Raw genomic sequence first — 12,294 nt, forward strand, 5'->3', positions numbered from 1 at the left:
ACCCGGCCCCAGGAATGTCTCTACCACTCAGGAAATCAACATTTGCGTTGTAGTAGCAGAGAATGGCCTGCGGGGCAGTATGTACATTGTTAAATACATGAATAGGCTTGAATTTAGTAGTAATATGGAGGTTTTATATTTTTACAAAATGGATTATGTGAACATTGCTGAATAACAATCATGTATATTAAATGTATTGCAGGAGTTTAGCTTGACACTAACCAAGTGAAAGGACAATTGAATGAACCGCACCAAACATGTAGAAGTCAATGTGGGATTTTAATATATGAAAACAAAAACACTTGACAGAAATGTAATACAATTTTATAAAGGAACGCAGAGGAAAACATTTTCCAAATTAAACTTTTCGAAATTTCACCACCATTCCGAAAGCAAGTGAAGAGGTTTGTGTAAAAGCAGTCCTCCCTGACCAGCTCTGTCCCTGACTCTAAACCCTGACTCTCAACCCTAACGCTAAACCCTCTGAGGGCAGGAAGACGCGCCTTCAGTGTAAAGATTTGAACCAGAGAGAAGGAAGAAAAGAGGAAGCAGTAGAGAGTAGTGAAGTAGTGAGGTTAGTGACAGACGTGAGGGAAAGGCGTGTGGAAGCACACGGTTACATGTGGGGTCAAGAAGATCACTCCCACTGGAGGTCATTGATCCATCAGCCTCAGACTGCTGAGCTCAGCAGGTCTTCTGGAGGACAAGGCTCAGATGAACTGAGGAGACGGGACCAGCAGGATGTCAGGATCAGGGCTGGTTTAGCTCAGGTGTGTCTACCCCCGACCAAACAGGATCAGGTGAGGTTCAGCTCAAGTGCGTCTGCCCGGACCAAACAAGGACATTGATTAGGTTCATTATTCAAAAGATGCAACATTATCTGAACCAAAGATAAGTCTTTAAGGAGCAGGCAGGCTTTAGGGCGCCTTGCTCAAGGACACATCATTGTATTCTGAGGACTTGAATCCGGCACCATTGGTTTGAGAGTTGAAACCCCAACCCCCTACCTAGTCCACCATGTCCAGATAATGCAAACTTATGAGGAATCCTTGATGGTAGAGTGCTGGTGATCCTCAGGATTTTCCTTCCAGATGTACGGCTTCTCCATCAGTCCTCCAGATTCCTGGTCTGGTTAGAAACGCAATTTGTCTCTGATGTAAGGTAACAAACACAGGAGTACTTCGTCTCTAATGAAAGGTAACAAACACAGGAGTAGGTGGGCTCTAACATCAGGTAACAAACACAGTAGTCGATGGGCTCTAATGCAAGGTAACAAACACAGTAGTAGATGGGCTCTAATGTAAGGTCACAAACACAGGAGTAGTTGGGCTCTAATGGCGCGTAACAAAGTAGCAGCTGTAGTTTGTCTGGTAAACAACCACAATAGTATGCCGGAACTTGTACAGGACAAACTAATCCTGCGTTACAACAAGTCTACTGTTTATTTTCGGCAAACTTACGAGGATCCTGGTTGGTGGAGCGATGTCGTCCCCCAGAGTCTTGGCTCCTCCATCAGCTCTCCTCAGCCAGAGTTCTGGTCTGGAACAAACAGAGCGAGTCTGGCCCCACAGTCTGGTAACGAACATGTAGTTGGTCTTATTTTTAAGCCCTTTATTCCCGGTTTGTTTGGTTAATACAAACTTACAATCCTTTGTTTGTAGAGTGATGTTCATCCTCCAGATTCACGGCTCCCCTACCAGCTCGCCTCCTCTCCAGGAACACGTTCTAGTAAGAAAACACAGCGGTAGTTGGTTAACGCATAACAGCTGTATTTTGCCCTTTAAGTCAACCATGTAACTAAAAACAAACTTACGAGGAATCCTTGTCGGTCGATTCCTAGTCGTCCTCCAGCGTCTCAGCTCCTCCAGCAGCTCTCCTCAGAAAGAGTCCTAGTCTGGAAAACACAGCGGAAGTCTTGCTTCAATATGTGGTAAAACAGATGTAGTCGTCTGGTATATATGGTACAAACGCCGGTAGTTTGTGGTAGCAGTGAGTGTGATGATCACTTCCGAGTCAAGCTCCATCTACCCCATGACAGACGTCCTTCACCAGGCAGGGCCTCCACAAGGCAGGGCCTCCACAAGGCAGGGCCTCCACAAGGCAGGGCCTTCAGCACGACTCCTCCAACAGCTCCTTCAGCACGGCTCCTCCAGACATGGATTCCTGGTCTGGTTACAAACCCAGTCCATCTCAGCAGTAAATCACCTGGGGACGAAACACACCCCACCTTCTGCATCCGAGGTTCACAAATTTAAACACTTAAATTAGACAATGTCTGCAGATTGTCGCATTCAGCAATTCATCCACTACGGTCGTAGGAGCACTAGTAACATGAATGGCTCACATGACTACTACATAACCCCCGTATGAATTAACTAAAATCACAGCTTGGCACAGATTTAAAGTCATAAGATGATCAAAACTAGACCTAAACTACCGTGGATTTTAGTGTTTCAGATGAGCTTGGTGATGGTTACCCTCTGGTCCGGTGCTGTGGGCCCCTGGTCTCCAGCCTCAGTCTCCGGTCCACCCTGGCACCACAAGCCTCTGGTCCCCAGCCTCTCAGCCTCGCAGTTCAGCTACAGCAGCAGGTTTATATCAGCATTTGCCCAACAATAAACTTAATTGACTCATCCGAAACAGTGTTGCACAATTAATTGAACTATTATTTTATAACTCGAGGCTAGAAAAGACTTGAGACCAGACATGAGCATCCCGTTTTCGGGAATGAAGACAGAGCTGTCCACAAGTTTAAAGAAGTGGTTCAGGCCATGCATTGAAACTGACCTGAGAAGACTACTCACACAGAGCACTGACCTGTTCTGGAGGACTTCTGACTGGAGGTGGAGGTCTGTCTCTTGGTGAGGAGGTGGAGGTCTGGCTCTGGGTGAGGAGGTGGAGGTCTTGCTCTGGGTGAGGAGGCAGACACCTTGGGACAAACTACATGTTACCTTTTGAACCTTGTACAGTTCTAGACTAGAGTATCTTCTATTGTAACATGTGGGAATGACTGCCATTATTTTAGCTTTGATATAATGAAGTTGGTAACTGAACCAAAGTCGTTGTTTAACGTCATTCCATTGGGTAGGGTTTAACTTCTGTGGCAATTAATGACAGCAGATATTTAGAACGTACAAAAGTTGAAGTAACAAAGAACTCTAAGCAGTATCGATATTAAATCAAATATACTCAGCCATATTCAGGTGCTGGGTTCCGTTGAAGAAATGTCAAATTAGCTTCCACCTTGAAATGATTTTCAGCCTCCCCTGATGTCAAAAATGGGCCCGCAAGTAGAACGCCGTTTTGTACGCAGTGAGAGTCCCGTCACGTCATCGTGGTTAAAAGTACGGTGCAACCATCGGAATTTATCAACATATTGTACGACGTACGCATGAGTATGTATTTAATATCAGACTTAAGTTGTTTAAGATAGGGGTAACAATTCCCAATCGAAACCGACTGAAATAGAATAGGAAACGGCTCGAGGTTACGCAAATACAATCCAGAACGTTCCGCCAGATTCCCTCAGGGGACTCCAGTCCAACAAACTGCCAGGTGGTTTCTCATGGTTGTCAAGACTACAACGTTCTATGCTAACCATTGGGACTAAATCTAGTGACCGCACTCAGAACCTTCCACGGCGGGAAGCACAAACCGTCCGACTGGAATCCGAACATTCCGGCCGGAACCAACCAAAGAAAAAACAGAACCAGCGCCTCACCTTGAGCTGAACGGAGGAAGATCCTGAAGTCCAGCGATGGTCTTCATTAAAACACAGCCAACAGACTTACCTTGAGGAGATCCGTTTGTTGCTGTTGGTCATTCCTATTCAGTGTACCTTTACATTATTATGCACCCAGTGTGTACAAGTTATATCACTCAAAACCATACGAAGAACCAAACTACCATGTACGTCCCACAACAACTTTAAAACTAAAATCATTCAATACAAAACCGTGTATACATTTTACAATTATCTAGATTATTCCGGGTATAAACCATACAGAGCAAATCTAAACGTTGAGCAGAGAGCCGACCATAGCCCTGCAACGTCACCCTGACCACCTCATCACCAACAGCAAATCATGGGCATCATCGTGGGCATCCGAGTGAAAGGACTGCCCATAATAAAAAGCCCAATTCCTGAACTATCCAACCATCTTCATGGATTAAAGATTTACAGACTGGACATTCCATTGTGTTCTAATCACCTTAGTCTGCTCCCTCGTTACTTATAAAACTCTACATCTCCATCACTAGAGTGTTGCATCCTACTCATGGGGGTGTGGTCCGAGTGAGCAGAGATGCATGTTGGGATACAGTGCTGTCTGAAGTCTTCAGTTCTATAGACACGCCCCTCAGGAGAAACCAAGTGTTTAAGAAACTGTCGTGACATCAGTTACATGAGCTGGAATATCCTTCAAGATGGCACCAGGATTCTCAGAGGAGAACGGTCAAGAGAAAGATGTGTGGGTTCTTCCCCTCAGCCAGTGGAACACAACAACGGTGTTCATCAGAGTACCATGGAAACATTCTCCTCTTTATACCTTGAAGCCCAGTGAAGGTTTCCACAGGGCTCTTCATCAATCCGGCCAGGTAGGAACAGCCGTCTCATTACAGGTCTGAAGGTCATCTTGAAAATCCATTTAGGTCCCTTTCCAACGTCAGACTCTCCGTGTGGAATTCCTTTTGGTGTCAATCCTCCATTGATCCTGATTGGTGTAGTCCTAATTTGAAGTCACTGATCTGAACACGCCGCTTGCATCCTTTTACACTTGAGTTGGATACTCTCCTTCCTGCCCAGCGTGTTGGATATCGCTGCGGAGCGTCGCTCAGGGCTCTTCATGTCTACTGGAGGCCCTTGAGTAAACGTGTGGCCGTCCATCAGGTATGATTTAGTTGAACATTCCAATATCCCAAGCCAAACACACAGACCCCCGTATGAACATTATCACGGTCAAAGCAAGCCGGACACACACGTAGAACCCCATGCCAGGTGTGAGTGGGACACACACACACACACACACACACACACACACACACACACACACACACACACACACACCTGAGCCATAAAAGGCCAAACAATCATGCAGGGTAAAAACCTCATGCCAAATAACAATCCATCATTTCCCCCCCCCCTCCCCTCCCCTCCCCAGGCCTCCTGCCAGGGTACCCATACCAGAACAACCAATTTCTCCAGAGATGTAAATTATGCACAACATTCTTCAGTGGCGTCCCACATTGGTGATGGATTATGCTTTGCGTCTCCAAAATATGTCCCAGGTTGATTCAACGTCTCTGAAGTCATGTCTTTGTAGTCAAGTGGTTTCCTGAATGAGGGGCCTTCACAGATGCAAACGGTGCAGCTTTAGTCAGCCTGAGGACAGGGAGGAGGTCATCTGTTCAGAAGACCACCCAGTGGAGGGGGCTGGCTCTTGAGGAGCAGGATCCATATGGGGATGGCCCCAAATAAGACCTTGGAAATGAAACCTTCCTGAGGAGTCACGATGCCTGGAGGAGACTGTTGAATGTGTTCCATGGTTCTCTGTCAGACTGAAGTTGTGTTTTAGCCGTTGAGATGAGGAGCCCCCTCATCTCCCCCTGGTGTTTCTCCTTCTGAATCCCTGTCTCCATCTTTAAGAACATTCCAGTCCATGTAACTGACGTCACGACAGATTCTCAAACACTCCGTTTCCCCTGAGGGGGCGTGTCTACAGACCTGTAGACTTCAGACAGCTCTGTATCCCAGTATGCACCTCTGCTCACTCAGACCTCACCCTCATCAGTAAAGCAACACTCATGTGATGAAGATGCAGAGCTCAGGAGAGTAGAATGAAAGAAGACTGCAGATGTCAGAACCCAACCCATTGCTCCAGCTTACAACAATAACTTGGAGCCTGTAACCATTTTAACAAATCATTAAAACCAACATAAAACAAACACCTAAGTAACCTATGAACCAATAAAACATCCTTACTACGCAGATCAACCGTCAGGTAACAGGTTAACTCACCAGGAAGCCAAAATACATCAATGTGCCCAAGAGTAATGAGATATTAATGACTTAGTTTGCAGTTCATCTACATGGTTAAGTTGGGATACTCACAGAACTGCAGTTAAATATCCATGATAGACCTTTGAAGGAAGGAACAGTTTACTCATGGTCCAAATTTCAAATGAGAGTTAAACCACCACAATCCGCGATTCCCCTTCACACATTATCAGTGATTTATATTCAACATACAAGTCACGTCAGTTGTGCTTTGCAACACAATTCTACTCACATCAGGTTCAGATGAGATGCTCCTCTTTACCTCAAAAAGTCTCTAACCTGTGAAACAGGAAGAGATGTTAAATAAGTCACAACAGACCTCAACAAAACAGTACACACACACGTTCTGGTTTCTGTGAACACAACAACATACGTTTGGGAGACGCTACACTGCCAAACAGTGGAAGACACCACTGTACTGTCCGGTTCCCTCTTAAGTGAAACGCACCAGATGCAACCAATTAACTAATTAAGAAAACACTTGGCAGGCGAGCTGCAGCAGCTAATTAGTAGAACTCAATGCAGGTTCCGCGCCCTGTGGTCTTTTTGGTAACAGTGAGAGTCTATTTCAGCTCTGTGTTTGATCTTAAATGACCTCCCTCATTTTAATTAAAGGGATGAGTCGGATTTAGATTCATGCTTCAAAACGAAAAAAGTCTTCTTTCAATTCACCTTACTGTGCGACACACACACACACACACACACACACACACACACACACACACACACACACACACACACACACACACACACACACACACACACACACACACACACACACACACACACACACACACACACACACACACACGTGAAGGTAATGTAACCGTCATACACCGGACTTTCAAACCCAAAGGATGGCAAGGCACACAGTTGCAAATAGGTTTTTAACAACATTCAATCCCCCACAGTGTCAGATAAGTGCCAAGTATACAGAGGAGGCCAACCCCCAAATATCTGAAAATAGTAACATAAAAACATTCAAACCCAATTCCAAAAACAAATAATTCAATCAAAATCAATTATTAAATATTCTCTAATAAATCAAGCATATTCAAAATCAAAAACCGGTACTTCAAATAGTGTCAATCAATCACATAATCCATTAGCAAAATAAATGCAAATTAAACTCAATCACTGAGTATATTTAACCATAATTTACAACATGATGGAATAATCACCTCAGTAGATATTTAGCATCTCGTGGAGAGCTGAGCACCCTGCTCAACACAGACAACCTCTTCTGGCAACAGCATCCAGCAGACTGTCAGCAGGACAGCAGCTCACCCCTTTTATACCCCATGGCCCCTCCCACTAGACAGGCTCAATCAACAGGGGGATTATAATACTGTGGCATATTGCAGGTCAACCATGAATAAACTCATCAAATACACAGCATGCATGTTAAAGTTCATTTCAACTTTTAGATCAGTGATTTTCACTTGTGCATTTAGGCTTGTCGCTCATTAATGTCCAATGTCAATGTTCAGTGTCCTCCTTTTACACAAGGAAAAATGGTTTGGCCCAATTTGGGCCAATCAGTGGCAGCAGGTGTTTCCTGACACCATATTTAAACACCTCAGCCCCACCCCGACTCTTTTAGTCTGCAGTACAGAGCCATGGTGAGAGGGAGAGATTGTTTGTGAGTGTGTGTGGCTTGAATAAAGAGCTTGTATGTGTATTGTATGCTTGAAGGTTTGCTGTTCATGCACTATCCATCAATGCGCGCTATTGACGGGCAGTTAAACAGACAGGGACAGTGGTCAAACTGTCACACACGCACACACCACAGATACACACATATAGATTCACACACAATATTGATACACACAACATATAGATACAAACCATATGCACACACAAACGACAGATACAAACCATAGGTATACACCACAGAGTAACACACACACACACACACACCATAGTTACACACCATAAGGATAAACACACCAAATAGACACTCACCAAAGATGAACTTAATATAGATACAAACTATATAGATACCCCCCCCCCCCACACACACACACACACAAACACATACATTCTGGTCACTAAATACTACTCCCCCTTCTCTCTTCTCCTTCTCCCCTCTAATCAGTTTCTCCTCTCCTTCCGCCTCTCTTCCACGCATATCGCATTTTTATTGCCTCTACTCTAGAGAATAGATTTGGGAGGAGATTTCTAGGATTCATAAACATCCGGGGCTTAGCCCAGAGTGAAAATGAACATGCTTTATTGTGCATGCAAACTTTTTCATAATGCTTTATCTAAATAAACGAAATACGCTGTTTATTATAGCTTTAAATAGCTACCTGACTGCTATGCTGCTTATCCCCAAATGTCTAAAGTTCCATTGAAGTTAGTTAAGCAAATTAATACAAGTGAGGCACACACACACACACACACACACACACACACACACACACACACACACACACACACACACACACACACACACACACACACACACACACACACACACACACACGTGCACAGATCTGACAGGGGATAGGATAGGTTAATACACTTGTTGTTTATTCTCTTGCCAGAAGGACTATGTCTATCTAGACTAGGCTACTTATAAATGTTTATGAATATTTTTATTTTATCTTTTTAATTTTCATTTAAGATCATATTCGGGGCTAATTAAATAACATCCGAGGCTTTAGCCCCAAATAAAATGTGTGTGTGTGTGTGTGTGTGTGTGTGTGTGTGTGTGTGTGTGTGTGTGTGTGTAGTCATTGCTGACGGTTTGCTCATTTCACGGAGGAGGGCAGAGAGATGGTAAGAGGAACTCTACCACCTATCTTCGGTATCCCGAGGAAGCGCGAAATGTGTCCGAAATGGAGGAGACATAATATTTGTCTTTTCTTTGTTTCTTTATTGGTTTGTTTGAAGAGAAGAGCAGAAAATAAAATTGATAATAATGGATACCAATTCCAAGAAAAACATTATTTGAAACGAAATGAAATCATATATTGATGGTTATTAAGCACAAAATATACACTGCAAGAAAATAAAAATGCAGACGTTTTTTGCAAAGCAAACAATTTCTGTTCCCTCTTTCTTCATTTGTCACGTGAAGTTGTTCCCCATTTTGTTATACTTTTCCATCATTGCCAGTACGTATTTTTTTTTATTAGATCAATATTAATTTAAACAAAAATAAAAGTATTACAAAAAACATTTTAATAACTCGTATTTTAAATGACCAAAGTCAATCAAACATCTGTGGTGTAAAATGCAACATTGTGTTTTTACACTTGGGGGAGTAAGGAAAGGGTGTCCGTTGTCTTCTTTACTAAACCATGTTCATTGGGCCAGTAACTGATAAGCCATCTTCAAAAAAATGTAGGTCATGTTTATTGTGAAGGAATTAGGATGTGTCTTGCTGTCATTGTTATTATTCTCATCCTTATTAGAGAAAGAATAATAAATATTTTCTCTTTCTGTTCCAGAGAGATTATCTTCTAGCCCACTTTGGAGCGTTTGGATCACATTAGGAGTCCTAGGGGTTCTAATTATCATTTTAATCATCACCCTATTACTTTTTTAATACCTCCTGACTGTATGACCGGTACCATCAGACACAGCAGGGTCAGACTGGGTCGTAGGGGCCAGGATTCAACGTTCACATGTCATTTATGTTTCTTTATTAGGCCGGGCTATTCCCTCTATTATCTCTTTGTTAAATCATTAATCTTGTTGGGTTGGATTCTTCTCTTGTTTTTTCCTTCCTCATACTGTTTCACCTTTTGCCGGAAGGTGTTCAGAAAGGTACCAAAGCAAGGTGGTGCACACCCACACCCACACCCACACACACACACACACACACACTTTGTGTCTCCTTCGCGTTATTCTTGTTGGCCAGAAGGTGAACTACATCGAGGTGGATTCACTGCCCCCTAGTGGCTCCACATGCAATAAGTAACAACACATGGCTTGATTAACAGACAGATGCGCATTATTTCAACACTACTTACAGTGAATACTGATATGAGATCAAGGAGCAGGTAAGTTAAAATCGTTCAAATCTAAAGTCTAAAGTCTAGACAGTGAGTACTGATATATGTGATTAAGCAGAAGGTAGGGGATAGACAGTGAATACTGATGTATGTGATTAAGGAGCAGGTAGGGGATGGACAGTGAATACTGATGTGATTAAGGAGCAGGTAGGGGATAGACAGTGAGTACTGATATATGTGATTAAGGAGCAGGTAGGGGATAGACAGTGAATACTGATATATGGGATTAAGGAGCAGGTAGGGGATAGACAGTGAGTACTGATATATGTGATTAAGGAGCAGGTAGGGGATAGACAGTGAGTACTGATATATGTGATTAAGGAGCAGGTAGGGGATAGACAGTGAGTACTGATATATGGGATTAAGGAGCAGGTAGGGGATAGACAGTGAGTACTGATATATGTGATTAAGGAGCTGGTAGGGGATAGACAGTGAATACTGATATATGTGATTAAGGAGCAGGTAGGGGATAGGCAGTGAATACTGATGTGATTAAGGAGCTGGTAGGGGATAGACAGTGAGTACTGATATATGTGATTAAGGAGCAGGTAGGGGATAGACAGTGAGTACTGATATATGTGATTAAGGAGCAGGTAGGGGATGGACAGTGAATACTGATGTGATTAAGGAGCAGGTAGGGGATAGACAGTGAGTACTGATATATGTGATTAAGGAGCAGGTAGGGGATAGACAGTGAGTACTGATATATGTGATTAAGGAGCAGGTAGGGGATAGACAGTGAGTACTGATATATGTGATTAAGGAGCAGGTAGGGGATAGACAGTGAGTACTGATATATGTGATTAAGGAGCAGGTAGGGGATAGACAGTGAGTACTGATATATGTGATTAAGGAGCTGGTAGGGGATAGACAGTGAATACTGATATATGTGATTAAGGAGCAGGTAGGGGATAGGCAGTGAATACTGATGTGATTAAGGAGCAGGTAGGGGATAGGCAGTGAATACTGATGTGATTAAGGAGCAGGTAGGGGATAGAGAGTGAATACTGACATATGCGACTACATGTGATACAGAAAAATTTGGATCCATCAAGATGGATTGTAACTTTATGGTTCATTAACAAATACAAATCATAAACAGGTGCACATATCTTTAATAACTTGACGGAGAGATGAGCAACGTTTGCTACAGTCCACTGGGTAGGCTGGTAGACTGATCTATCCAGCACACATCTAGGTGGACACGCCCACCTGTGATGTCATAAGGGGCCGATTTCCAAAACGGCTTGTAACGGCTAATCACACCACACCTGGTGGCATGTCATGGGACCTTTAACTCTCCGCGTTGTCCTCGCCCCAGGATCACCAACCCCGTAGCTGCCTGCCATCCACCCCATGTGCTCCTCTGCCTGCCCAGCTGCCTGGAATCCACCCTTGCCTGTCCATCTCCTGTTGTTGTTCCCTGCCTCCTGCAGGTCGTCCTGTCCACCAACATGGCAGAGACCAGCATCACCCTCAACGACGCGCTGTACGTCATCCACTCCTGCAAGTAAGAAACCCGGTCATGATGTTTCTGAATGTGTCTTTGTATTGACGGTGTATATACTTTGGGTTTTGACCCAGTGTCTGAAAACAGGCCACCTATATAAGGTGGCCTGTGTTCTATTATGTGCCTTTGGTTGCACCATGTACAGCACTTTGGCCAATGAAAACAGTTTTTAAATGTGCCTTATGAATGGATTTTACTTACTTACTTACTGTGGGGATTGTTGATGTTTCCTTGGGGTTGGTCCACCAGAAGTGGACGCTGTGGACAGCAACGACGAGCTGCCCTCTCTGGGACGCCCCGTGGCCCAGCGTGGAGCCCCGCCTGGGGGAGATGATGGTCATGGGAGGCATCTTAAAGGGAGCGTCCTGCTCCCACCATAACCGCTCGTTTACATATCATAGAGGAGGGGGAGGGGAAGAGGAGGAGGGGGACAAGGAGGTGAAGAAGGAGGAGGAGGCAGTGGAGGTGGTGGTGGAGGAGGAAGAGGGGGAGGGGGAGGTGATGATGATCATGGGAGGCCTCTTCAAGTGGGTGTCCTGTTCCCCACCACCAGCGCTCATTCCCGTCTATTCTGTATCTCTGTTTGAACACTGCGTCCAGAAGCCAAACTCATTTGAGTTACTAGTGCTTGTATTGAAGTTACTCGTCTCTTTTCCAACAGTTACCTGTTACTATTTTAATTAGTGACTTTATATTGTTGATCC

At 44.0% G+C, this 12,294-nt stretch overlaps 2 long non-coding RNA genes across 7 annotated transcripts in view; both read right to left on the bottom strand.

Annotated features, from left to right (window-relative positions):
• Positions 1–12,294, bottom strand: part of LOC130377463 (uncharacterized) — a 77,213-nt gene that overhangs the window by 34,936 nt on the left and 29,983 nt on the right. For 5 of the 6 annotated variants that reach the window (XR_008894173.1, XR_008894172.1, XR_008894168.1 and 2 more), the window contains 6 exons: positions 2,029–2,168; positions 1,814–1,894; positions 1,646–1,725; positions 1,461–1,539; positions 1,008–1,128; positions 621–822 (listed from right to left, as the gene is read on the bottom strand). This is a non-coding gene — a long non-coding RNA (uncharacterized LOC130377463). The remainder of the gene's footprint in view (positions 1–620; positions 823–1,007; positions 1,129–1,460; positions 1,540–1,645; positions 1,726–1,813; positions 1,895–2,028; positions 2,169–12,294) is intronic. The other variant, XR_008894169.1, reaches the window with a different exon arrangement.
• Positions 5,184–7,330, bottom strand: LOC130377467 (uncharacterized). Its single transcript, XR_008894181.1, has 3 exons — positions 7,237–7,330; positions 6,288–6,334; positions 5,184–6,138 (listed from the first exon to the last, which is right to left on the bottom strand). It is a non-coding gene; the product is annotated as an uncharacterized LOC130377467 (long non-coding RNA).

The sequence above is a fragment of the Gadus chalcogrammus genome, chromosome 23 (genome assembly GCF_026213295.1).
Source record: "Gadus chalcogrammus isolate NIFS_2021 chromosome 23, NIFS_Gcha_1.0, whole genome shotgun sequence".
NCBI lineage: Eukaryota > Metazoa > Chordata > Actinopteri > Gadiformes > Gadidae > Gadus > Gadus chalcogrammus.